This window comes from Taeniopygia guttata, chromosome 6 (genome assembly GCF_048771995.1).
Source record: "Taeniopygia guttata chromosome 6, bTaeGut7.mat, whole genome shotgun sequence".
Classification (NCBI taxonomy): domain Eukaryota; kingdom Metazoa; phylum Chordata; class Aves; order Passeriformes; family Estrildidae; genus Taeniopygia; species Taeniopygia guttata.
Window position 1 is genome coordinate 27623361 of NC_133031.1, and position 24413 is coordinate 27647773.

The following is a 24413-nucleotide window of genomic DNA, read 5'->3' on the forward strand; positions in this document are numbered from 1 at the left end:
GCTGTGGCACTGCAAGCAGAGAGTTCTGCAGGCTCCAAGTGCATCAGGGCCCTGGAGCAATGGTCCTCTGCAGGAAACATGGCCCTGTCTCCTTGCCAGTGCTCCAGACCACTTCCAGCCAGGACTGTATCTGAACAGTGAGGAAAAGCCACGGTGATTTCTCTGCAGATGCAGAGAGGACATGGTTTGGCTCGTACCTGAGCCAGTATTGTGCTATTTCTAAAGTGCATTGGAACCCTTTGAGACAGCATATGGTGATAATTATGCAGGATAAATTTCCATACAATATCATCTTCACTGTGAATAGGACTTCGGAGAATAAGATAATTGTTGGCTGCTGCAATTTCTCCTTAGTATAGTTAATAATTAATCCCTGAAAAAAGGTGACTTTTTTTTTGTAATCTAAGAAAGGGGCTCTGGCACCATTTGATCTATTTGCAAATATTTAGGAAAACAGGGTCTGTGGATGGGAATGATGGGAATGTATGCTATTTCATATTGATAGTGCCTTGCTGGGCTGGATTGATTTAATCTCTTAATGAAAGCATGATTATTTTCTTTGTAGAACTATGTTTTTGGGGGCACAATTGTTCTTTGGCAGGATTATTTTGGATTATTTTGTTGCTCTTCTATGCAGCATGTCCTTCAGCACAGATCTGAAGGTAAGATATTGGTGCTGTACACCTTGTCCTGGTTACTCTTGCAATTACTCTTTTGGAAGGGTTGAAGTGCAACTTTGCGCCCAGGGGGGACATCCTGAACTGGTGCATTAGTTTGGGACAAAATGTGGTGCTTCCTTCTTTCCTTCTCCTTCCAGACTTCACCAAAACCAACCTTTCCCCCGTGGAGGAGCGGTTTGGGTTAGCAGCAGTCTCCTTTCCATCTCATGCTGGCAGAAATGGTGCCGCTGCTGCCATGTGGCTTCACTTTGTGGCTTGGAGTGACTTCTGCAAGGGCTTCTCCCTGAACTCAAGTGACTGGTGAGCAATAAACTGACCAGATCTGGGATTTTGGACTAAGCTTGTAATGGTTTATCCCAAGTTTTGATTGAGCTCTTATTTGTTCCTACAAATATTCACCTCTAGATTTCACCTCACATAATTGATATGATGACATTGCTCCAAAGCGTGTCATTTGCCCACTAACAGCCCAAATTACTCAGGGGTTACTGACTTTGGCCTTTTAAATTGCATTAGCTACAGGAATTGCCATGACCCCAATTACTGCAAATATATTCATGGATCAAAGACCCTGCAGCCAGACTTCTCCTCCTGACTAAACATTAACCAGAAGTATTGTGGAGCTGCCACAGATTTTTCTTGATTTACTTTAGTGGTAAGACCATCTGACATGTATCTTGCTCCTTTCATCCTTCTAGAGGACTTCTAGAATATTAGTGAATTAAGGTGGACAGGATTTCTGGAATGGTCTTTGATCTACCTATCAGAAATGGAGCTTGAAAATACTTTGGGATGCAATATCTATCCTATTTTCCTTATTGTTATTGATTGTTCCATTGGCACAATGTAATGAAGAGCAATTTTTTTCTTTTTTCTAATTTTTCAGAAGTTTGAGAGGCCTGGCAGTGTAGCTCAGCAGCGTGGCTGAGGGAAGAAACATAAATAATTTCTTGTTTTGGCTATGTTCTTTCAATAACTTTCTAGATAACTTCCAATTATCTAGATAGGGGTGGAGAAGAGAAAGTTGTGTATAAAGGTGAGATGAAGAATATCTGCCTAATCTGTGTATCCTTTCTGTGCCTCTGACTGTCTCCTGAGGGCACAAAGTTAAAGGTAACGTGAAATGGGATCCTTTACATGAGCTGTCCCTAACAGTTCAAGGTGCAAGGAGGTTACTTCAGGGTGTAGGCAGATGGAGTGCTGGAGTGCTCCAGACGACAAGATATTTCTGTAAATGAGGGGGCTTTCTGATATGATCACCCAAATTTTTTCACAGGGGCAGAAAGCCCTTGCTGCATTTGTATTCAGACCCTATTTTGCATCACCAGGAAATACATTCCTTTACCCACGCAGTAAATTAAAAAAACATACACACATCTACAGAGCCATTTATGTAAGCATTACAAAATTGTGATTGTCAGGAAGCCTTGCATTAAAACCTTCATTCCTGATTAGAAGATGGCATGCTGAGTACTTCAACCCACTTTGCACTTCAAATCAAGCTATTATTAGGACATCTGTCCGTTCACTCTTTTACTGTTTTGTAGAGATGCAATAAAGATGCTTCAATATAAAATTTCAGATAAAAGCCTGATTTTGTTCAGCATCTCCTTGCAAAATAAAACAGTGAATCCTGCTTTTGCAAAGCTTGAAGAACACTGAGAACATTGCTGTAAATCTGAATCTTGCCATATTCCCTTGAGCATAACTTTATAACTCCCACATGGAGCTTGGCCCGTCCTCCATCCCTGCTGGATTAATGAAATGCTGCAGTGCACATGGAATGCGTGTTCATTTAGACCAGAGGATGTAGCCTTTGGGACACCCAAAGGAGCATGCCAGACAATCACAGAATACTTTGGGTTGGAAGGAACCTTTAAAGGCCATCCAGTCCCACCCCCCTGCAGTAAACAGGAGCTTCTTCAGCCAGATCAGATTGCTCACAGCCCTGTCCATCCTGACCTGGAAGTTTCCATGGATGGGGCATCTACCATCTGGGAAACCTAATGACTCTTATCATAAAGAATTTCTTCCTTATGATTTAGGAGGAAGACCAGAAAATACAGGGTTACAGTGCTGAAATTCAGTAGGATTTGCTCATTTTCTTAGTTTTGGGAAAATAATTACATGCTAAGGAGCATTGCCAAAATGGTCCAGAAAGCTGGGATTCAGGAGGAGAATACAGACAGCAGTGCATGAAGACAGGACTGCTCCTGAGACCAGGTCCTGGCAGCCAGGAGCCACTGGAAGTAACTTACACAGAACCACGAGAGCCATCAGCCAGGTTGGAGTGAAATTTCTCTGCAATAGCCCATTCACTGAGAATGACCAGCCCTCAGCTTGATGCAGTGGTCATTGATTTCAGAGCTTTTCAGTGAGCTTTAAAACCCTGCACGGATGTTCTGGAGGTCATCCTGTATGAATAAAAAAAAATTACTGATGTTCTCAGTATATTTTATCAGCATTACTACAGCAAGTTCTGCTCTCATCACCACAACATCAGGGTCCTGCAGCACCTACATTTCTCTGCAAAAAGTATCTGCTCTGCTTGGCAGTGGTAACATCCACTGCCCTTGTGTTCTGCTTGGTAGAGTATTATGTCTTGTTTCTCCTACTTCAGCTTCTGTGGGAGTATTGCTTTTGTGACAGCTAGCAAAAGCATAGTTTCAAAAAACAAACTGTTGAAGGAATAATATTTTTGTTTATTGTTTTCCTTAATTTGAAATATATAGGGTCCAAAAATGCGTGAACTGAATCTACAGTCTACCATGGCTAATGTTTTATAAATATTAAAATGGAGGCAGACAGATTGAAAAATTGCTGGAGTTAAACCTACAATTAAGCAAATTCTCTTAGATGCTCTCATCTCTCTCTTGATCACAAGAGAAGGGGGAAATTATGAAGGGAAAACACAGTGATTTCATTTCAGATAGAAAAGATAATGCTGTATAAAGAAATGAGAAATCATTTAATAATATTTACTTTAAATGTGTATCTACAGACAGTCATGCAGATAATGCTCATAAAAGAAAGAGTAGAAAATTATTTTTAGTGCAAATTGTTATTCAGATGACTTGTTCAATTTTATGACATTTGTATGTGGAGAGTGATTTATTCTTGAGTATTTTGCAACACCATTTGTTGTACATTTGAAACGCCAATGATAATCAAGGTGTCTTCTGTGAAATGCCAGCAAAACAAAATTCAGGGAGCAATTGGGATGATAAGAAAAGACCCCTGATTCTAAACTGGACCATGCAGATTCGTGTTGGAAGGATATGCTTTGCTCTAGCTCCTCAGTATGTACGGGGACACCTGTGCTAGTGTGGGGTCCCTTCAATATTGACAAAAGTGACTATTTATCTGCACAGCCCTTTGCTTGTGATGGGACTTGAAGCAGATGGTGCTGCAAGGAGAGTGAGTGTGGAGGACACTGACCTCTGGCTGCTTCCTCCCCCCGGGTAAATCTGTGTTTGTGTATTACAGGTCTCAGCAGCCCAAAGAGGAAAACTGCCAATGTGCAAAATTTCATTAACTTGCAAGGCAGCAAAACAGAGTCCCCCAGGCCAAACTGCAAATCTGCAAATCTTGGTGTAAGGTAGAGGTGAATAATAAAGTAGTGGAAAAGGAGAACAGAGGGAACAGTACTGATGGTTCCCATCACTCTTTGTTGAGGCTGCTTTGAGAGTTCACTGAAATACCCAGGAACACAGCCTTGGATTTAGGTGAGTGGGAACACTCTGGACCCAGCTTCTCCAGGCCTCCCTCTGTGCAGGAGATTTGCTGGCATTGTCACAGCCACAAAGTGGAGGAAGAAAGCTGCACAAAGAAGAAAAACTTCCTCTGTTGCAGCCTTGAATACTTCCAAGAAGAGAAACTGCTACCTAGCCATGTCTGCAGTTCTGCTCTACTGCCTCAAAAAGGTAAGAGCTGTAAGTGTGTCAGTTTTAAAGTACCTTGAAAGTATTGTCTGACATTGTGGTTTCCTTGGAGGCTATGCTGCTGATTACCTGCATAGTAATAATAATCATTTATTCTGCTAAGGGAGTTCTTTTTAAGAAGGAAATAGTCTGTGGTTTACAAGCTTTCTCAGCCTCTCTATCAAAGTCCTAGGGAAGCATAAGGATTTGAGCTTCCATGTACTAAAATCTGATGGAAAAGTTCATATATCCTCTGAAAAGTATCACTCACACTTCTTCAGACATTGCCAGTGTATGCAGTGCTTTCCACTCTGTGAAATGATAATAAATGATAACAGAGCAGGTTGCTAAGAGATAACATAGCTTGCCAAAAGTGTGCAGACATAACCAAATTAAGACACTGTGCACCCTGAAGTTTTCAGGCTACCTTGGCAACACTAATGAATTTTTAATGGTTGAAAGGGCCAGAACATTTTAAGCTTCTCTTTTTTTAAACAAACTTTGAGCAACCTTTGCTCAGATTAAACACAGTCTCCTACCTCTTTTGCAATAGATTTTTTTTCTGGGTTGAACGCAATAATGAATTATTTCCTCTGATTCATGGGTAGAAAATCCTTCCACAAGTCTTTTCATTTTGACACTAAAAAGGAACCCACAGTGTGGAAATCCAGGCTGAGTCAGCCTTTACACCAGTTTCTGTGAAAGAATCATCCTAATTTCCAATTATCTAAAGCAGTGGCTGCTAAAGTATTGATGCTTCTAGTCACAGACATCAGAAATTAGTTACTGAGGCAAATTGCCTTGCTGTGCTTCCATTTTCAAATGTAATTCCACTGAAGGGACTCTTGGTTTTCTCATTAAGACCTTTTTTCAGAAGGCTGAGCACTATCTTGGACATGCAGTTCTCTTGGAAAATGATGTTTTATGGGGTAGGAATTAAAGAACCCAGAATATTGTGGTTCTGTCTGAGGCCACTACTTGACATCACTCTGAACAGGTCTTCTGCAGGGATCTTGGCTTAACAGGGCAGCTGATGGGCCTTGTCAAGTGCAGACTTTTTGGCTCTAGTAATGAGAGCATGATGAGCACAGCAAAGTGCTGTGATTACAGGCAGGTGTTGTAGTTGAACTCCAGAGCTCCTGCTCTAAAATCAGTTCTGACAGGCTAATTCTGGTGCTTCTAGAACATCAGGAAAGCAGCAAATGATCTGTAGGTAGGACCCCATAAGTTAATTTGTTTAACCTTATTCGTGTACTTCTAGCTTCCTGAATTAGGCACCCAATTGTCTGTAAAATGTGTAAGGAAAAAATGAGAGTTACAGACCCACACCCTGTTTGCAACTGCTGTTTGCTGGTAGAAACACTGAGTGGGTAAATGTGGACTTAATTTTATCTGCCAGCAGCTCAGATGTGTGGCTAAGAAGGAGCTCACATCCTATTTAGCACGTGTAGCTCATGGAAGGGAATTGTCTGAATGCCATCTCTTCTCATGTGAAATGAAAGAAAAGAGGACAGCTCTTCTCACCCTGTACCCTTGTCCAGGAATACAAAAGCACCCAGGCCCAGATCCAGCATCCCACCCTGCCTGAATGTAGCCAGGGTTTGAGCCTGACTCTTGATGAGAAATGGGAAAGCTTGGGTGAGGTGCCCCAGATGGGAGTCCTGCCCTGAGCCAGTGCTCTGGGTTGGGGAGGAATGTGCTGGTTCTGCTCATGTATTCAGCAGCTCACATGACCTGAACCAGCATTTAGAGACATTTCAGATCTTCACTTCTGAGGATTTTAAAACAAACAGGAATGAGAAATCTCTGTGTTAGGCAGCACCTCAGAGATGTCTTGGAGGACCTGGGTATTTCCATTTGTCTGTACATCTGGTCTTGGGTCACAAACTTTGTTCAACAATTGTTGTCAAATGTAATAACTTCATTACTGTAATGAGACAGGGTCCCTGGTGTTGTGCAATTGTACTGCATGAATATAAGTAAACATAAAGTGCACCTGCACTCCCTCAATTGCACTTACCCAGACAAATAACATCCTCACACTTGCAAACCATTTGGAGCTGGCAGATGCTGCTTTCTCACAGTTACTTGTGTGTGCAGGGTTTGTGCACATGATGGGAATGCTGCTCCTCCAGAGGTGGCTCATAAAGGAGTGGGAGACCTAAATTACCATCAGCATTTAGGGAGAAATAACTGCTAGTCTTCTAGGGTCCCCAAAATGGCAGCTCCATAGCTTTATTAATTCCATCCTAAAATGGACCAATAACACTTCCTCTCAGAAGTCTTCATGTATGGGTTTAACACAAATTGAGTGGAAAGCACTAAAGGAAAAAAAAAGCAACAACAACAAACAACAATACTGGCAAAATAAGAGGCATTTTGGGGCAATCTAAAATTAGTTAATTATTCAGAAATATTTTCTCAGACACTTTCCCTGATCTATTTTTCTATTTTCAATTTAATATCAGACATCTTCTTTCAGTGTCTAAAATAGTTAATCCATAAATACGGATTGGTTATTATATATTGAAGTAATATGACAGTAATCTTTTTATATTAACTTTCACCTTAAGACCAGCAATTTCTTTATTTTGAATTAGTTCTTTTTTGTTACAGTTTAGCTTAGAAATTTTGTGCAATGTGTGGCTTAAATAATTACTACTTTTCATAGTTTTGGCACTGTTTCTTCATTAGTACTTTTGAAACTTGTCAAGTTTTAAAACATTTCGACTTCTGGTTGAACTTTATGATTAAGAGAAAGTAAATTTTGCTTGTAATCCACATAAAATGCATCTTTAATATAAAAATCTTCTGCTCAAGCAGAAAAAATGTGTGTGTGTGTCATCACACTATGAACAAACTGCCTGTAATGTGTGTATCTTTAATATTCAAGACATCAAATATAAAGCAGCGTGCATTTCTTGGTATGATAAAATAGCTTCGCTGCACATCTGAGAAAATCCCTCCAAAGATTTCCTTCCAGTCTTCTGAACCTCTCTGAGGCTTTTAAATTAGTGCAGAGGTTTCCCAATGGATGGTGACAGAATGAAGCACAGATTTGTTCATCTCTCTGTATATATTCCCACAGAAAGCTGTAACAGAAACTCTGGGGATGAGATGCCAGAAAGACTCTCACTGTCTCCATTTCTAGTTTCTTATGCTCTTTCATCAAGAATTTGTAACTGACACATACAAAATAGCAGCAAAAAGAGTTTTGGTTACTAAATACTGTTTGGCTTTAAGTTCTACCTCCATGCAAGCAGACACTTATATTAATATATATTTTTAAAAATACTCTTTATTTTACTCTTAAGAAGATAAATAAAAATAATACAGTTAAACACAGAAGAAGGACTACATAAGAATCTTTTTTTTATACATCTGGTAGGAGAAAGTAATTTTTTTTTGAGTCATCTAAAATGCAAAATTTTTTGAAAGCTTTTAAGAACTAGGATAAAAAAGGACTGATAAAAAGCCCTTAAGCAATATTCTAGAATTTCAAGTCAAATACTTTCAGCAATTTACAAAAAGTCCTATAATAACAACAACCAATTCAACTGATAATATCCATTAGTTGAAAACAAATTGTCTTGCATTTCTACTGCCAGGCCTTGGCTCCAGCTGAGAAAAGTGTCCAGAAAGGATCCAGGGCTAGTGGTATTCAGTGGACATCTTGGTATGTAGCAAAAGGAGGGACAATATCAGATTCAGAAAACATTTTAATTGAATCCAGCTGTAATCCCATCAAAGTCACCATTCCTTCTTGATTTGAAGCAGAAGGCTAATTGCTGCTAGATTTCCAGTTCCCTCTGGGAATGAGCTTTGTGGAGACCCTTGAACCACTGGCTTCTAATTCTGAGCCAGATCGGGTCTGTTTTGGGTCTGCCCCTCTGATGTGTATGATCCAGTAGCTAATGGAGAGATGCAGGCAGAACAAGATTTGAGAGAAATCACCTTCTTCAGGCACCGTGTCTCCTTTCTTTATCTCAGAGCTCTGGATTTTGGCTATCACATTGTGCTGAAGTACAGGACTGGAGCAACAATTTATCTTTGACATTCAAAATTAGGTGACATAACTTCTCTGGTCAGGATGTCCCATCATAAAGTTTTCCTCCTGGACAGAAGAATGCAGGCTGAGATTAGACTGCAGCAATCACGTTGAGATGATGGGCAGACCCTTGGAGTCCTTTGGAGAATTTGCTGTTCACACATTGCTGCAGCATGTCAAAGTGTTCTGCTGGTTATTTGGAGAGGGGAAGGCTTGCAGCTTTGATGGGACAGATGGAGCAGAACTCAGTGCCTGTGTTGGTAGCTTGGAAATATGAGCGCAGGAGTTTGTGATTGTCACCCCACTCCCCATCCCACCACAGCTGTGTGGAGCAGGAGGGGGTACCCTCACTGCCTGGGGGCCCCAGGACTTTCCAATGGCCTGCAGCCAGTGTGCAAAATTCCCTCTAGGCACGGTGAGAACCCAGGGAAAGAGAGCTCACAGGACCAGAAGAACAGCTTCAGTTCCTTTCATTCTACTTCGTCCTGGAGGAAAAGAAAGTCCAAGTCAACAAGAAAAAAAATAATGAGATCATCCATTTGTACAAAGCCACTGTTCTTGTAGCTCCTTAATTTTCTCAATCTGCAATTTTGGAGAAGACTAATAGATAGATTTTCTTTAAAAACAGATTTGAAGACCTTTAGGGTCAAAGGAATTAGCAATTTCACATTTCTAATTTTTTTTTTCCTCATTCTTGTTAGTTTAGGAGAACATAAAAAGAGTTTTGTTTAAATGTACTTAACAAAGAAATCCAAGTCACCTCAGGCTGGAATTTGAAAGTCTGAATTCAATTCATATGAATTTTTAAAGATCTATTCATAATGCCTTAAAGGGTTTGTGTATGAGGAATGTTTTTATTTTTTTTCCAGTCCTTCCAAGAGCGTAAGTATCACATCCTTTTTCTTTAGACAAGTGGCCTATTTTCTCCTTGATGTATCTTCTCATTTAGAATTCTAAATCTAATGATTTTTATTTTCTCATGCTGACAAAGAGAATAAAAGGCTCTACATGAAAATCTCAAACATGAAAACTGCAGGAAGTCACTTAAAACCAGTTATATTAAATAAATGCCACAGCAGAATTGGGTCCTTCTCCTGAAAGTAGAACAAAAGAAAATAAAAAAAAACTCTTCAAATAAGCTTTGAATTTCCCCAGGTGGAGATGAAACACTGACTGTTATCTCCAAGGCTATTTATGTTAGTCAAAGTGTTGTGCCCTAAGAACATGAACATCTTAGTGTTTGGAGATCAAAAACGGGGCTTTCATTTTACCTTGTGCCCAACCAATGGCCCTAGAAATGTAGCAGCGTGCTGCCAGCTGCCTATTCAAGCAAGATGCATTGCAATGGAAAAAACCTTTCATGTTCCTTCTGTTCCTAGGTACCTGTGTGCTGTGCATACATCTCACCACAGCCAGTCAAAATCCTTTCCCACCAGTCTAACAAATGTATATTCTTGCTTCACAAATCCCAACCCATGAAAAATAGAAATTACTTCATTTTAATGTCTCGCTTCGTATCTGGAAGTATCTCTTTCCAATAATTCACTGGTTTTGTTTTTTGTCATTACAACAGTTTCTAACAGAAACACAAGAGTGAAGGTTTATAACAGCTTGCATTATACTGTCTTGTTTCAGTATTTTTTTCTGCAGAGATAAAACTTTTCCAAATTTCCCATTGTAAAAAGAAATTTTCCCAGGCTTGGTTATATTTAAAAGTGAAATTATTTGGAAAGTTTGAGTTAAATCTCATAAGTGGTTTTTAAATGAGGGGAGAATGAGAAGCATAGGAAACTTGGTAAGGTCACAGGACGTGATCCTGCTCCCACAGACATCAGCAAAAATGTTCCCAAAGACCTCCCAGAGGATCTAGAACCAGGGACAGGGACTGTTGCTCTGAATTATTTGTATAGGCAGAGTTTCCAAAGAGTCTTGGTGCAGCACTGGTGTGAAGTACAAATCCCAAACTCGACAAGGCAACATGAGCCTGTACAGATCACCACAGCCTGGATGAACCACTGAACTACACACAAGACTCCAAAGCTGTTTGGTTCTCACTCAGCAAAGCCTGCACAGTAAACTTGCCTGTTTATCATGGGTGGAAGAAAGCAGAACATTCACCAGACCCTTGTTTTGTGTCTTTCCATACCTTTGCTTTTTCCTGATGCATTTTCACTTAAAAAGGAGAAAAGAAAAAAACTAGCAACCACCACCACTACTAATAATGGTAACAACAACAGCAAATATGATATAATATAATATAATATAATATAATATAATATAATATAATATAATATAATATAATATAATATAATATAATATAATATAATATAATATAATATAATATAATATAATATAATATAATATAATATAATATAATATAATATAATATAATATAATATAATACATTAATAATACATATTATTAAATATTATTTATATGTTCTATATATTATGATATATAATAATATAAATTACTTATAATGAAATATAATTTTTAAACTGTTATTGTTAAGAAAACCAACCCAGTGATCAAAACAGTCCCTTGTTCCCAGTGAAGAGATCCGCATTCTTTCAATCTTTATGCTGAAACAAAACTCTGCTAGTGATCAAGTAGATAAGTTTGTTTTTGTCTATATCCATGTTATGACAAAAGTCTGTTGCAGGGATAGCTTCATGTTTTATGCAAGGAGTCAGTCCTGTGTAAATGGCCATAGTGAACAAGTTTTGGAAATGTAGTATTCAGTTTTACTGACACAGCTGTAACCTTCTCTATTTTTCTCTACTGTTCTCTTTCTGCAGAAGAGAGAACTCCTTCTGCCACATTTTTTCTCTATTTCACAATGGGCTTGACCAGCAAAACTGGGGAGGATCATCATGGGACCAAGACTGCAAAGGTATCAATATATGTATGTGCAAGGTATATAACTGAGTACTCAACATACAGTTCAAGCAAGCAAGTATGCCTGAATAAGGACTTTGATTAGCTAACTATTTTCAGATCTGTGGAAATCCTTATTTATGAAAATGAGAAACGTGTTTTATCCAAAACTGTTTGTTGATATCAAGACAACCAAATCATCCCCGAATCCAGAAGCACAGCAGAAGGGTGGAGTAAAGATAAATCAGGGTCCCATTTTAAATGGAGTTTCTCTGAGTTTCATAAAAATAGTTAATTCAGGAGTTACTGGTAAAGCCAGACAGGGACAATGTAGGTAGAATGTGAAAGCACTGCATGAAAATCTCTCCCCATGGATGCACTTTGATGGGAGGATGTTGCAATTTGCCAGGCAACTAAAAACCTACTACCCTAGAAGATAATTGCTGCTTCAGCCTTCACTTTCCTCATTGCTTGGATCAGGATCTTTTCTTTGCAAAAGAAAACCCTTCAATCTCATCACAGTGACTCCAGTGCACAAGGCAGCATGAACGCAGGATAGCTCAGCCTCTAAAATATATAATGTTTATATCTGTTGCATCTGTTTCTTCTCTTAGTTTAAACTTTCAATCATCATGAGGAAACCTTGCTTACAAAACATATATTGTTTATATTGTAAGCAAGGACTATCTGCATCTTTTCCTCTACCCAAACATTTTGAGTAACTGTGATACCAAGAGATTCTGGCAGATCTCCAAGAAAGATTCTGGATGGAAGTTAAACAGCTTGAATTGTTACAGTTCAGCAAACAACATTTCTTTTTTTTTTTTTTTTTTTTTTTTTTTTTTTTTTTTCTGATGAATCCTATAGTTTCTTAATAATTTCTGGACATAGAACAGTAATGTCTCACACCTGGGTGTCTTTGGATTGCTATAAAAGCCATCAACACAGGGGGATTGTGTCTATAGACTCCTGATTGGAGTTTCCATGATGGATAATAATTTTACTTACTTTTAAGCCTAAAGCCTCATTTGTAGTAGATGAATGCAGTCAAAAAGTTGCATTGGGTTAGCCGATGAAAGGATTCTGGTGCACAGGTTGTACCTCAGCTCTCAAAGACTTAGCAGTCCTTCAAAATATAAGGCATTAATGAACCAAAAATTACCAATATTCCTTCAGAATAATACAACACTTTCAGTCTTGCTTTTCTTTTGCAACTTCTTCCTTTAAGTGACTTAAAAAGTAGCTTCTGAAGGTATTTTTTTAAAGGGGAGTTAAAATTCAGAATAAGGACTTAATGGGCTTCTTAATCTATCCACTAGTGCCCTCTCCCACCCCAACTTCTAGAGAATTGCATTTCTTAGATCGCTGTCATATTTCACTGCCCTCCCTGTGAGCGGGGACAGGTCACCCCTCCTCTAAGAAAAATGGTTGATGAAATATTTATTCAGTTAAATTATCTAAGCTGGAGCCCGGCATGCAGGTGACACGACTGCAAAAAGGATGGGCAGGTGCTTCCTTGGGTTGCAGGGCTGCATTTAGCCAGTCTCTGAGGCTCAGAGAGGCCTTCCCTTATGCCAGTCTTTGAGAGCTGATGGTCTGTGCTGGGGTTTCCAATGTTCAAATGTCTTGGCATAATCCAGTAGAGGTTATGCAGGGATTTGTCTCTGTGACACTGCATAGGGCAGTTCATGCTCCAGCAGACTGTAAAGCACAATTACTAAATGGATGGACTCATCTCTCTCTGGATATGCTCAAAGCACATGCATTCTTCATGAATTTTTGCTGTCACCAGCAGTCACTGAGGATATCTAAATGACCTGGGTTCTTTGCTCATTTGACAAAATCTTACATATCTTCCTGGAGATAAATTGATTTTATTTCTATTTTCATCATGCAATGTGAGAAAGAGTAGGAAAGATGAACTTTTAAATGCTGGCTACTCTCCACCATCATGCTAAGAATGTAAACAAACCAGCCTTTTCCTTAACTTTCACTGACATCTGAGAGACTAAAAATGACAACTTTAATTTCTCAGTAAACACTAGGTCTATGGGAGCTGGCAACATTCCCCTTGAAAGGAATTTAAATGAAAAAAAATCAAATAATTTCCATCTCCAAGGGTGTGATATTAAGGAGATAGATGCCCTCTGTATGTAAGTCTTTAGAGTTGTACTATTTTGAGAACTGGCTGAGTTAGCTCTTGCTGGTGTGCAATTAAATATCTGGGGGAGGGAAATTCATGCCACTGCTTTCCTCTGCTGCCTTGCAAAGCAGCATCTTCCACCTTTGTCTTATTCAGGGAACAATGTAGCATATTACCCAGAAGCTGAACACCCTTCTGTTCCTGCTTTCTGTTTCCTACTCTGTCCTCTCATGTACCTAGAGAACCAGAAAAGGATTTCTGAACACTTCTAATTACACTAATGCAATTTCTTCTCTCAGCTAGTTTAGATTTCTGTTTTAACTTGCATTCAGGGAGACCTACCACATTATGCTTTTGGGAAACAAAAGAGCTGTCTCTGCTTAAGAGAGCACTATGGCAGTGTTTGCAAACCTGTCTTTTCTCAGGCTTCAGAAAATAAAGTCATGTCAGAGCTCACCTTTTAAAACAACCTCCAATTCACCTTCTAAAATAAGGTCTGACCTGAGGTTTCTAAGTGGGGAATGAGGGAACTCTGTCAATACAGTACTTCAAATGGGCAGTCATTTGGAGGGGCAAGTGCCTCAGGGCCAATCTCTTTTGTTTGTTATCATTATAGTCCACAGGGGAATTTTTTATTTCCCTAGCATGGCTTTCAGTTTGCACACGGAGAGGTGTAGGAGTTAATGTTAGACATGATAGCATAACTCTAGAGATTGGTCCATCACAGTTAACATCACAGAGATGATTTCATCAGAGCCAAGTGCCTACATTACTGTGGATCTGGGTCTATACTACAAGAATGATTTCAGATTTTGTTAACTTCAGCCTCTACATTCTCCCATTCTTTTGTTAATTTGAGTGAACAGTGAGAAATGTTTAATGAATTATTTCAGACCCATGACCCAGTGAAGGGTCATGTCAGCCTCTTGTGATGATTTACCACTGAATGGTGGTGTTATTGTTCTGTAAGCCAAGTTTTTTTCCACCAGCACTCAGAATTGCAGTCCTGAAATCTGCAAGAATTGCATGTGGCTGAGAGACAAACGGGATTTAAGGTACAAATTTTGCTTGTGAGTGGGATACCTGAAATATTTAATAAAATTCCCAAAATCACTATGTGCCTCATGCAAGGAGGTTCAGACCTACTCCAAACCCCACTTATTTTGCTGACTGTGAGATACAGAAACACCCATTGCCAACATCCCAGCTCACTTACAGACATCACGTGCCAGCAGCTGATGGCATGAGCTTCCTGAAGGCAGCCTTGCTGCAGCCTGCACTCCCTGCTGCTCTCCCTTCCTTCAGAAAGGGACTCCTGCTGGGCTGGGGATGTTTGTCAGCTCCCCAGAATCACAGAGCTGATCCTTGGCTGCGCAAGGCTGGCTGCTGGGAGGTTGCCTTCTGCCAGTGGAGTGCCACAGGATGTGTTGCAAGCTTTCCATATTAATGGCATAGCATCAGGCTAAGCAGCAGGGGCTGCTGCCTGAGAACCTTTCAAGACATTGGCACTTTTACTTATTTATTCTTCCACTTTTCTTATAAAACCATCAAGAATCTTTTCACTGTTCCCAAGAACTTCAGCTTTGCCTTCTTTTATGAGGAGGAGGAGGAGATGATACCTCCTGCTGCCTCCTCTGACCCTCCTGCTCCTCTACAATCACATCACATGAGTACAAGTCCTTTCCTTCAGGCATCTTTTTCACTATATGTACAGGTAAATCACTATTTAATTAAAGTATCTTTGCCTTTTTTGAAATTTTATTTTTTATTTTTCTGTGTGTATATTGTTTATGAATTTTAAGTCTCCACTGATTGCTGGAGATGTATACCTTTGCAAAGGAATTGGCCATTTTAAACCATCTTCTCGCTGGGATTTTTGCTGGGTTAAACATTGCTTGTAGTAATAGCACTGGGTAGTAATAGCTGCCTACATGAGAAGCTTGCTTTTCTATCAATAATGCTCTGAATGCAGAGTTTGAACTGACCAGCTCTGGGGTCAGACTGAACTGTTCCGTAAGTCAAGCAGGAGACACTGCTCACACCTCAATCAGATTATAAACTCTCTTTGCTGCCCCCTTACGTGAAGCCAAAAGGAAATCACTGCAAAACAAAGAGAATTATGGATATTAGAAGCTGTTCCTCCTTCCTGAGACATGGTGTCCCTTTGCACAGTTGTTGTGTTTAAAACATCATGTTTTACATGTAGGCATCTGCAGTGGTAGAATGACTGAAAAGCTGATGCATTTCTACATACTTCAAATTCCATCACTTCAGCCACAAGAGACTGAAGTGCTCTCCAAACTTTGTCTTCAGACAGGAGATCTCTCTCCACGTTTTGCAGTCACTGAATTCAAACTCAGCATCCATAAACTGTTCAACCACTTGCCATCCAGGAGGAGGAACCATGCACACTGATGTGATTTGAGATCAACAGCAATTTGGAGTGGAGATTGTAGCTGAGGAGAGAATGAAGGTACAGGAGATTTCATGAAAACAAAAGGAAATGTCAATTTACAATGGACAGACTCAGTATTGAAGGCCTTGCTTACAAACAAGTATCAAGCTGAATTCGACATTTGATTCTGCTGCCTTCATCTAATGATCAAGTGTAAAAGAGCCACAGCAACCTGAAGGTATGGTTCCTGGGAAACACACCATTTCTTACCAGATAACTTCCACAGTACCAGACCTTTGAAAAGCTCAGAAGAAAAGGTCTCTCAGATCCAAACAATTCAAATTTAATGAATGTGATTTGGCTTGCAGTTAGTTCCCTAGGAAGTAATGAAGGAGGTAATTAAAAGACTGGACAACTGTTTTTAAGTAAAACATTATGCATTAGAGTAAGAGCATTTCAGATAAACTGTTTCCAGGCCATGAAAGCCAGCTCTATATCTTTCTGTGCATCACTACAGTAACCCAGTTCCACATGGGGGAATGAGATCTCCTTTCTGAAGGTCCCACCACAGCCTGCTTCTGCTTCAGGAGGAGGAGAGAGACTTACATTAGAACATGTAGAATCATCCATGAAATGTTAGGATTTTGTTTAACTCACTCCTCTCCAACAACTTTACTCCCTGATTGCAAGCTGCAGGCTTCCCAGCCTCTCTCACCCCTCCTGTGTCATCCTCAAAGACCTGCCCTCAACTTTCATTTGGTAAAACAGTAGGAAAAAAGAATCACTCTTCCAGGAAGGAGGTGGATTCCTTTGAGTTAAAGATCTGTGGGATGCTGGGAGGATGCACTGAAGGTGAAAAAGGGTTATCGGGGAAAGTCTTTGACAATGGAATTTGATCAGCACCTTCCTTTTGAGAAAGCAAAAAATACTGCTGGTTTCAGGAAGAGAGTAAGTCCCAGCCATGACAAGGACAGTGCTCCAATGGCAGCAGAAGAGCAGGCAGAAAATTGTTGTCTGAATTGAAGGGAGAAAACATTTACTATTCAGTCAAGGAACTGGGCAATTTGCAACATCCTAAAAGCTATTTCCCACAGGAAAAAAACCCTCACTCAATCATTAAAAGTACAAAAGACCCCCTTTAAATAAATTTACCTATGCAATGGTGAATAGCATCAGAACAACGTCTGTGTAGGCACCAGTGCTCCACCCCCCACAAACCACAGTAGTATTTTTAAAGACTATTAAATGGAAATGTGTAACTTCATCTCTGTAGTGGGTTTGAGTACACCCTAACTTCCAAAGGCATCAGTGCAATCAGCCTCCATGCTGAGATTTTTTTCCTTCAACCTTCTATTTTTACTAGGTGACAGTAAATCTCTTTTAACCTGCAAATACTGATCCTTAGTTAAGATAAAATAATCTGACCCTGGAAATGTCTCACCTTGAGCATCCCAAATGAATTACATGAGGGAAAATACTTGCTGCCTTTTCCTGTGGAATGAGTGAAAGCTTAGACATGGCTTCCTTGCTCACAAAATGCCTTAAAAAAACAATTTTTTGCTGTGGCATTGATTCTGCAGCCCAGTCAGCATGAATGGGACTGCCAATGTGTACAAGGGATGAGACAGGCTTTGGAGGAGGAATTGCTGTTACTCTCTTTTATGGCATTTGTGGGATGTTCCTGTTGCAGGTTCTATGGCTCAGACCTTTGTGGGTCGAGGAGATTGTGCCTTGGTAAGGAATGGTTTGCCAACCACCACACTGTGCCTTTAATATCACAGTGAGAGGAATCAGGACTAATCAGGAAATAAATCAGGTTTTCATCATTGTAACTGAGAGACTGTTTCACCTCTGCAAATCAGTGCAACGGTGCGATGAAAACACAGTTAATATCTTCTAGAAATTCCCTGGGTGCATCTTTCCATCAAGATTATAGGCAATAAAATTATTAATGTTTCAAAACAATTAAGCCATAATGAAAATTAGTAAACTTTCCCCATCTTCTGTCTTTATTATTGATTAATTCCATCAGTGAAACTTTACTGAGAACATTTTTAAGTAGGACAAACATCAGTAAGGCATAATTCAAGTAGAGTTGATCTTGCCTGAATGACCTAGTGACATCTTGAGATCCTTTCCAGAACAGTTTTTCTCCCAAAGCATTTTTAAAATCTGTTTTCTCAGCAGTGATTTGTATTCATTTCACTTGGGTAGAGATGAGGACACTAGCTTCTTGAAATAGGAAAGTCAATCTCTAACACATTCAGATCAGGTCCATTTTTAACTTTTAGACATTGAGATATTCAAACACCGGAAAAATATCTTACTTTGACATAATGCATGCCATTTCGTTCATTTTTACCAAGAAAAATTTCCTATTTGATACATTCTGGTTCTAAAGTATTAATTGATAAGTAATCTTAAAACATGCAGTAAAATATTCTTCATGTGGCGCAACGTTTTTTTCATTCTGCTCATTTTAATAATTTTTTCTTCAACTTTATTTAGCATTTCAATTCTAGTTCATCTTGAATGACTTAGAAGGAAATAATTTTGCAGAAGAGTAAATTATAATTTCCTTCATGTAAAACAATTTTTCTTTTCTTAATTGAACACAAACGAAGCAAAAAGCCAGAGAAGATGTTATTTTTTTCCATATTTTTTCTGACAAGATGAATTTTTGAATTTACTTTCATTAGGACTTTACATAACTTTACATAACCAGGACAAATGGGGACGTTGGTGGACTAAGGGACCACAAGGGGATATGAGTTTGCATCCCTCAGGGGACTTCTGATTTTTCCCTATAAATGTGAACTGATGTTATCTCTCTCTCCTGCACAGAAATATTTACCTTGCATAAAGCATACAGATATAGACAGATAAAATACATATCACTCATTTTTTAAAGCCTAAAATCATTGACTATCATAACACATCAAGTGCATCAGGATCCGTTTGACACATTCTTTAGTTAGCTGAATTGCAGTGCTGCCTTTCACAATAGCCTTGCTTATATATTCAAAGGAGAGAGAATGTTCTACCTCCTTCTGTGGAGCACACAGGATTTCATCATGATTACACCTGGTACCTACAGATACTTTGTGCTATTGCCAGGTTATATTTTAGGATGAATTCAAGTGTGAATCACTGCAATTATTAACAGCCTTACCGTTTTCTTCATGGCCACTGGATGCAATTACCCCAACAGACTTTACCAAAGATAAGGAGAGACATACCTTTTCTTTTCAGGCTTCCTCTGACCTTGCCCTTCTCTTACAAGGTTGTTTTGTAGGGTGATGGTATGTCTGATTAAATCAAAAGAGGTGCTCTTTTCTTTGGTAGCTAGATACCGCTTCGGATAATCAAATAAATATTTTATTTATTTTCATTTTAAATTTGGTTGCTGTCAAAAAGTATTACTAGCCTTGAATGTCTTGATTTATATGATCAGATCCTTTTCCAGCTTTGGAGACTCATAAAGTAAGACAAAATTTACTTGGGGTCACATGGTGTATAAAGGAGCTTTTGCAGAGGGAATGACAGAACTGCCTAGAATTTTGTGAAAAAGCAGATACTGAGCTATCAGTATGCTTGATTAATTAACACTTGTTTATGTTCTGTTTCTTTCAACCTTATTTCAACACCCTAGAACTGATTCCAATAAAAATCCTTTGAGAGTTCTTTTTCCTTCCACACACTTAACTCATGATTGCAAAAATCATTACCACTTTTGATTATAATCTTTAATTAGCAGGAAAATGTATGTGGTGAATTATTTAGTTAGTGTTCATTTTCATCGTGATGTTTTGACAGCTTTTGCATTAATAAATCTTTCATAGACCTGAAGACCCTGGATAGCCTTAGATGTAGCTGTCTAAGGATTTCTCTTAAACACTTTTCCTTCCAAGGACCTTAAAGCACAGTGTGCTACCCAGGATTTTTCATTCCCAGGTGAGTTTCCTGATCACTAGCCCATCTCTTCTGCTCACTTTACAGCTTAATGAATTTTTAAGAACTTTCCTTCTCAAAACCAGAGGAGGAGATAACATCTTGGCTCAGCCTGTCAGGCAAGAGTGGCTGTGTGGCCTGAGGCCAAATCCATCACTTGTCTGCTGCATGGTCTTCTGTGCTGGTTCTGGGACTGCTCAATTGGATTTACAAGGAGGAAGACTTTGATTTTAGCTTTTTCCTTACAATGTTCTCAAAAGACCCTTTACCTGCCTCACAGAAGTGCCTCAGGGCTTCCGTGCTTGATCTGGCATCCCATTTCTGTTAAATTCACATTTTTGGTGGGTGAGAACATTGGTTCAGATTCTCAGAAGGGCCTCAACATCTTTGCCAAGGCCTTTAGGCAGCAGAAGTTAAGGGTGTTCTATGGTTTGATCCATTTATGTAAAGCAAAGTCTGTAAAGAGCTTCAGATCAGAGGATACCTGGTTTCCTGCACAAAACCACATTAGTCCCAGTGTGTGTCTAATGTGCCAAGCTGTTATGTAAGAAAGAAGCCTTTAGACTGGGCCTAGACTTGTTATTTGAGGCATAACACTGTCCCTGCTAGTTCAGATCTAAACTTGCTAACCCAGCCTGCATGAAATGCCGACTACAGCAGCCAGTGAACTGCAGCTCTGTGCTCTCAAGTTCTCTGACAACATTTGAGTCTATCAAGACTTTGGGCTGTAGATAGGATGCTGAGTTTAAGGTTTAGCCTGATTATTGGCTTGATGTGTTTTTCTGTTCAATCTGATGAAATGTCTTTGTCTATAATTGCAAGCATTGTGGGCAGTTATTTCTAAGTGAATGTAATTTATTAATTTTAATGAGCAAATAAGCACCTAACCACCACAGAAAGAGATGCTCCCCCAAATCTTTAAATAATAATAAATAATACAGCCTCAAAGGAGATCTCACACTGGACTAATTGCCCCATGTGCCATTATGCCCGTACAATAAACAATTTAAAGCTGTTTTAAATGCTTCCTGTCATCAGTGTGGAGAAGAAATAATTTTGCATGGTTCATTTGCTGCAGTACTTAGTTTTCTTTGCTGCTTCTGAAAGGAGTGATTTTTATCAGAAAAAATTACTATAGCAAGACTGTGTTATTACATGTTTAGTTTCCATCAGGAAATTCTCAATCCAAATCAAACTAGAATCAATGCAGCAGAGAAGTGCTTGCAAAGGAATAGCACAATTTGTTCAGAGCAGGGTGGTGCTGACCATCCATCTGGAAACTGGTGAATTTCAAAAGATGTATGAATTATGCAAAGTATATTACTAATAATGAACTCTGTTAGTGAACTTGTTCTGAACAAATCCTAGTACTTTGATAGATAACCTGAGACCAAATCATAAAGTTTGATAAAAACAAAAAAATAGCAATGAGAAATAGGCATTTCCTCTAGTAAGTTTCATTTGGACATTTTCTGATTAACCCTCAACCAAATATCCAAACCCTTTAAATAAAAAAAACCACAAAACAACCTAACTATTTACAAAAAAGCTAAAGTGAAATTCAGGCATTCTGCTTCCAAGAGTGACTACTCAGGATTTTATTACTATTCAATAACTTAACTTAAAAGATTTATTCAAATTGATTCTCCTGGTTGTCCCTACATTTCAATGTACTGAATGCAGAAGTATGAGCACTGACAGAAGAAATAACAGGTGGATAGAGATTCTTAGAGTTTTATGGTGTTAATTTAAACAGTGTAGATCTTTCCTGTACAATCTGGGTAACATTTAATATTCCGAGAGCCAAACCACTTTTTGAGGCATCCTTGAATACAAGATGCTGCATCTCAAGGACTTATCATCACACTTGAATCCTGACAAATTAATCTTTCCAATTCCTTTTTCTGCTTGTCAACTTTTTATGCTGGTCTTTTCACTAAATGAGTTGTTTATACTCATCACCCTTCATTTAACTTTAATAAGATGTTTAAACTGTGATATTCTATCTTTTTTTTTAAGGGACTTGCAAGTCTGGCATCTCTGTAGGGGTGGAAAGGATTAAAAAGGTATTCCTGACAGCAGAAATTATTAATACAAGGCTCTTGAGAGGGCACTTTTGTGTTCACAGTGTTGGTATCATTATATTTGCTGAAATGACTCAACACAACATCAGAAATACAGAAACTGTGAGCAGCCTGTTAGCAAATTTCTAGTGTCTGTTGCACTCTGTGAACCCACAGAGCTCTGGGAAGTAACGTAAATATCTGGTCAGAGCAAAGATTTGATGGGCAAATGCAGTATTTGTTTTGAATAAGTAGAAAATAAGTGAGTATAACAAAGAAACATCCGCAAAGCTGAATCTGCTTCCTAAGAAGCAGTTAAGCGCTTTGCCTGGTGAGAAGAGCAGAAGGAAATCAGTTCACATGGCATCAACATGGGAATCAGAGGACCTTCAGAGAAGACGAAAGAGAGCAAAGAGGTAAGAAGAGCTTTTTGTGGGTTGTTTGACTCTGGACTTCATATATTTCACGTGTAAGAGATGTGAGAGGGAGAATTAGCATTCCTGAGTACACTTCTGAAGAGCATTTCTGCTTCTGCTCCAAATATGACCCTGACTACCTGCCTGCTAATCGAGACTGGCATGTCATCACCACCCAGTGTCTCCCCAGCTTGCAGGGAAAATGAGACTCTTACAGCACTGCCTCCCTGTTTCCCCCCTCTCCTTGCCCATCACACCCCACAAAAGGGCCAGTGCTGCTTCTTGGTGGTACTTGGTGTGAGCCCTTTGGCTGAGGTCCTCTTCTGGGCCTCCCCAAGGGAGCTTTGTGGTGCTCCAATAGGGAAGGTGATCATCCTCCCATGCAGCTGGAGTTGGGAGGGGTGAAAGACAGAATCCCAACCCCACAGTCAATCCCAGCTACTGGCAGCCACCTTGTCCCTGCTCTGTGCTCCTGGATAACATGGAAAGCCCCTCACCCTTCTGCTTGAGCCAGTGCATTTGCTCCCTGCTGCTGTTCCACCTGTCATACTCCTGTGGTTGAGGGAGGACTCTCCCACTGCCTGTGGTATGAGACCCTTGGCTGCTGGGTAGAGTAGAAGAGGAGTTAGTGAACAGGAGGGAAAGTAGTTCAGTTTAATGTCAAGTCTGTGGAAAGCAGAGCAGGAAAAATGAGGCTGGGGCATGGGGATAAGGAGTGATCTCCTGGGTTGTGGAGTACACTACTGTCATAGGCAAACAAAGTAAAAATTAAAGAGGAAGTAACTAAAACCAAGCTAATGGAAGATTAGCTGATTGATAATTAGTTACATATACATAACCTATACTTTTATAATTAGATTAATTGATAAATTACATTGATAAGTAACATCTATTTATTAAAATGTAGCAAAATTTTAAGTCTCCAGTGAGTTTGCTATCACTAATTTTTTTTTGCCTGATAACTGCAAATCTTCCTAAATTTTAGATTTAAGTAGTTACTGGCCACACTTAGGCAGGTAGTTCTCATCTCTCTTTAGAGAGGAGTGTGTGTTTTGAGTGGATATGATGGCACTGTCAGCTGTGCCTTGTGCACCCCAAGTGCAAAGGTGTAAAATGTTACCAAGACAGGTTTGCCTGTCCCTTCTCTCCCAGGGTGCTTGAATCAGCAGCCACAGTGAAATCAGCAGCACAGCACTGAGAGGGCTGGGCTGCTGACCTGTTATCTTTTGTCAGGGCATTGAGTATCCCCTCAACCTGTTTCTTTTAGGGACAAATTAACCCTGGACTCTTTAATTTGTGCATTATATTAGTATGACAAGATGCAAAGAAGTTTTGTACTCTGCTGTGTGGGAGCTCTACAACTTGACTTTCCTAGTTGCTTGTGTAACAAGTTGCAGCTCCTGGTCCCTTTAGAGGTGGAAATTCACAAAAGAGCCAGGAGGTAGTTGTGATTGTGGCTGATATCTCAGTAGGCATTTCCTGTCCACGAACGACTGCCCTAAAACATTTTGCAGCATTTGACCTCTCATCCTGTGAGTAGCAAGCTCTTATTTATTTAGCTGACATGGAGGGCTCTAGGCCTATCCACTGGCATTTCCAAGACATTTAATAGTGACAGTAATTATTATAATCCTTCCGCTCAGTAGCAGGCTTGAAGCCTATTCTTGCCATTGACATAGTTGATCTAAGTGCAGAATAAGTCACGTGTTGACAGCTGGACTGAAAAGCCACCCACAGCTCTTGCTTAATAGGAGCCTGAGTAAGTCCACCTACTGCTGGTAATTTAGTCCTTCTAGAGGAGGCAGGTGTATAATCCAGGAAATTTACTAGTTCAGCCCTTACAAATATGAATCATTAATGTTCAGTGCATAGCAATAATGTCCTTTTTACCCATGCGGGAAAAAAGAGTGAAGACAACTG

General features: G+C 39.5%; 1 long non-coding RNA gene across 10 annotated transcripts in view; it reads left to right on the top strand.

The window, feature by feature from the left end:
- The window catches only part of LOC115495811 (uncharacterized), a 56647-nt gene that overhangs the window by 22602 nt on the left and 9632 nt on the right, over nt 1-24413 (top strand). For 6 of the 10 annotated variants that reach the window (XR_012056744.1, XR_012056746.1, XR_012056745.1 and 3 more), the window contains 3 exons: nt 818-4603; nt 11447-11541; nt 15982-17327. This is a non-coding gene — a long non-coding RNA (uncharacterized lncRNA). Of the gene's footprint in view, nt 1-817; nt 4604-11446; nt 11542-15981; nt 17328-24413 lie in introns of those variants that run through there. The other 4 variants (XR_012056750.1, XR_012056747.1, XR_012056748.1 and 1 more) reach the window with 4 other exon arrangements.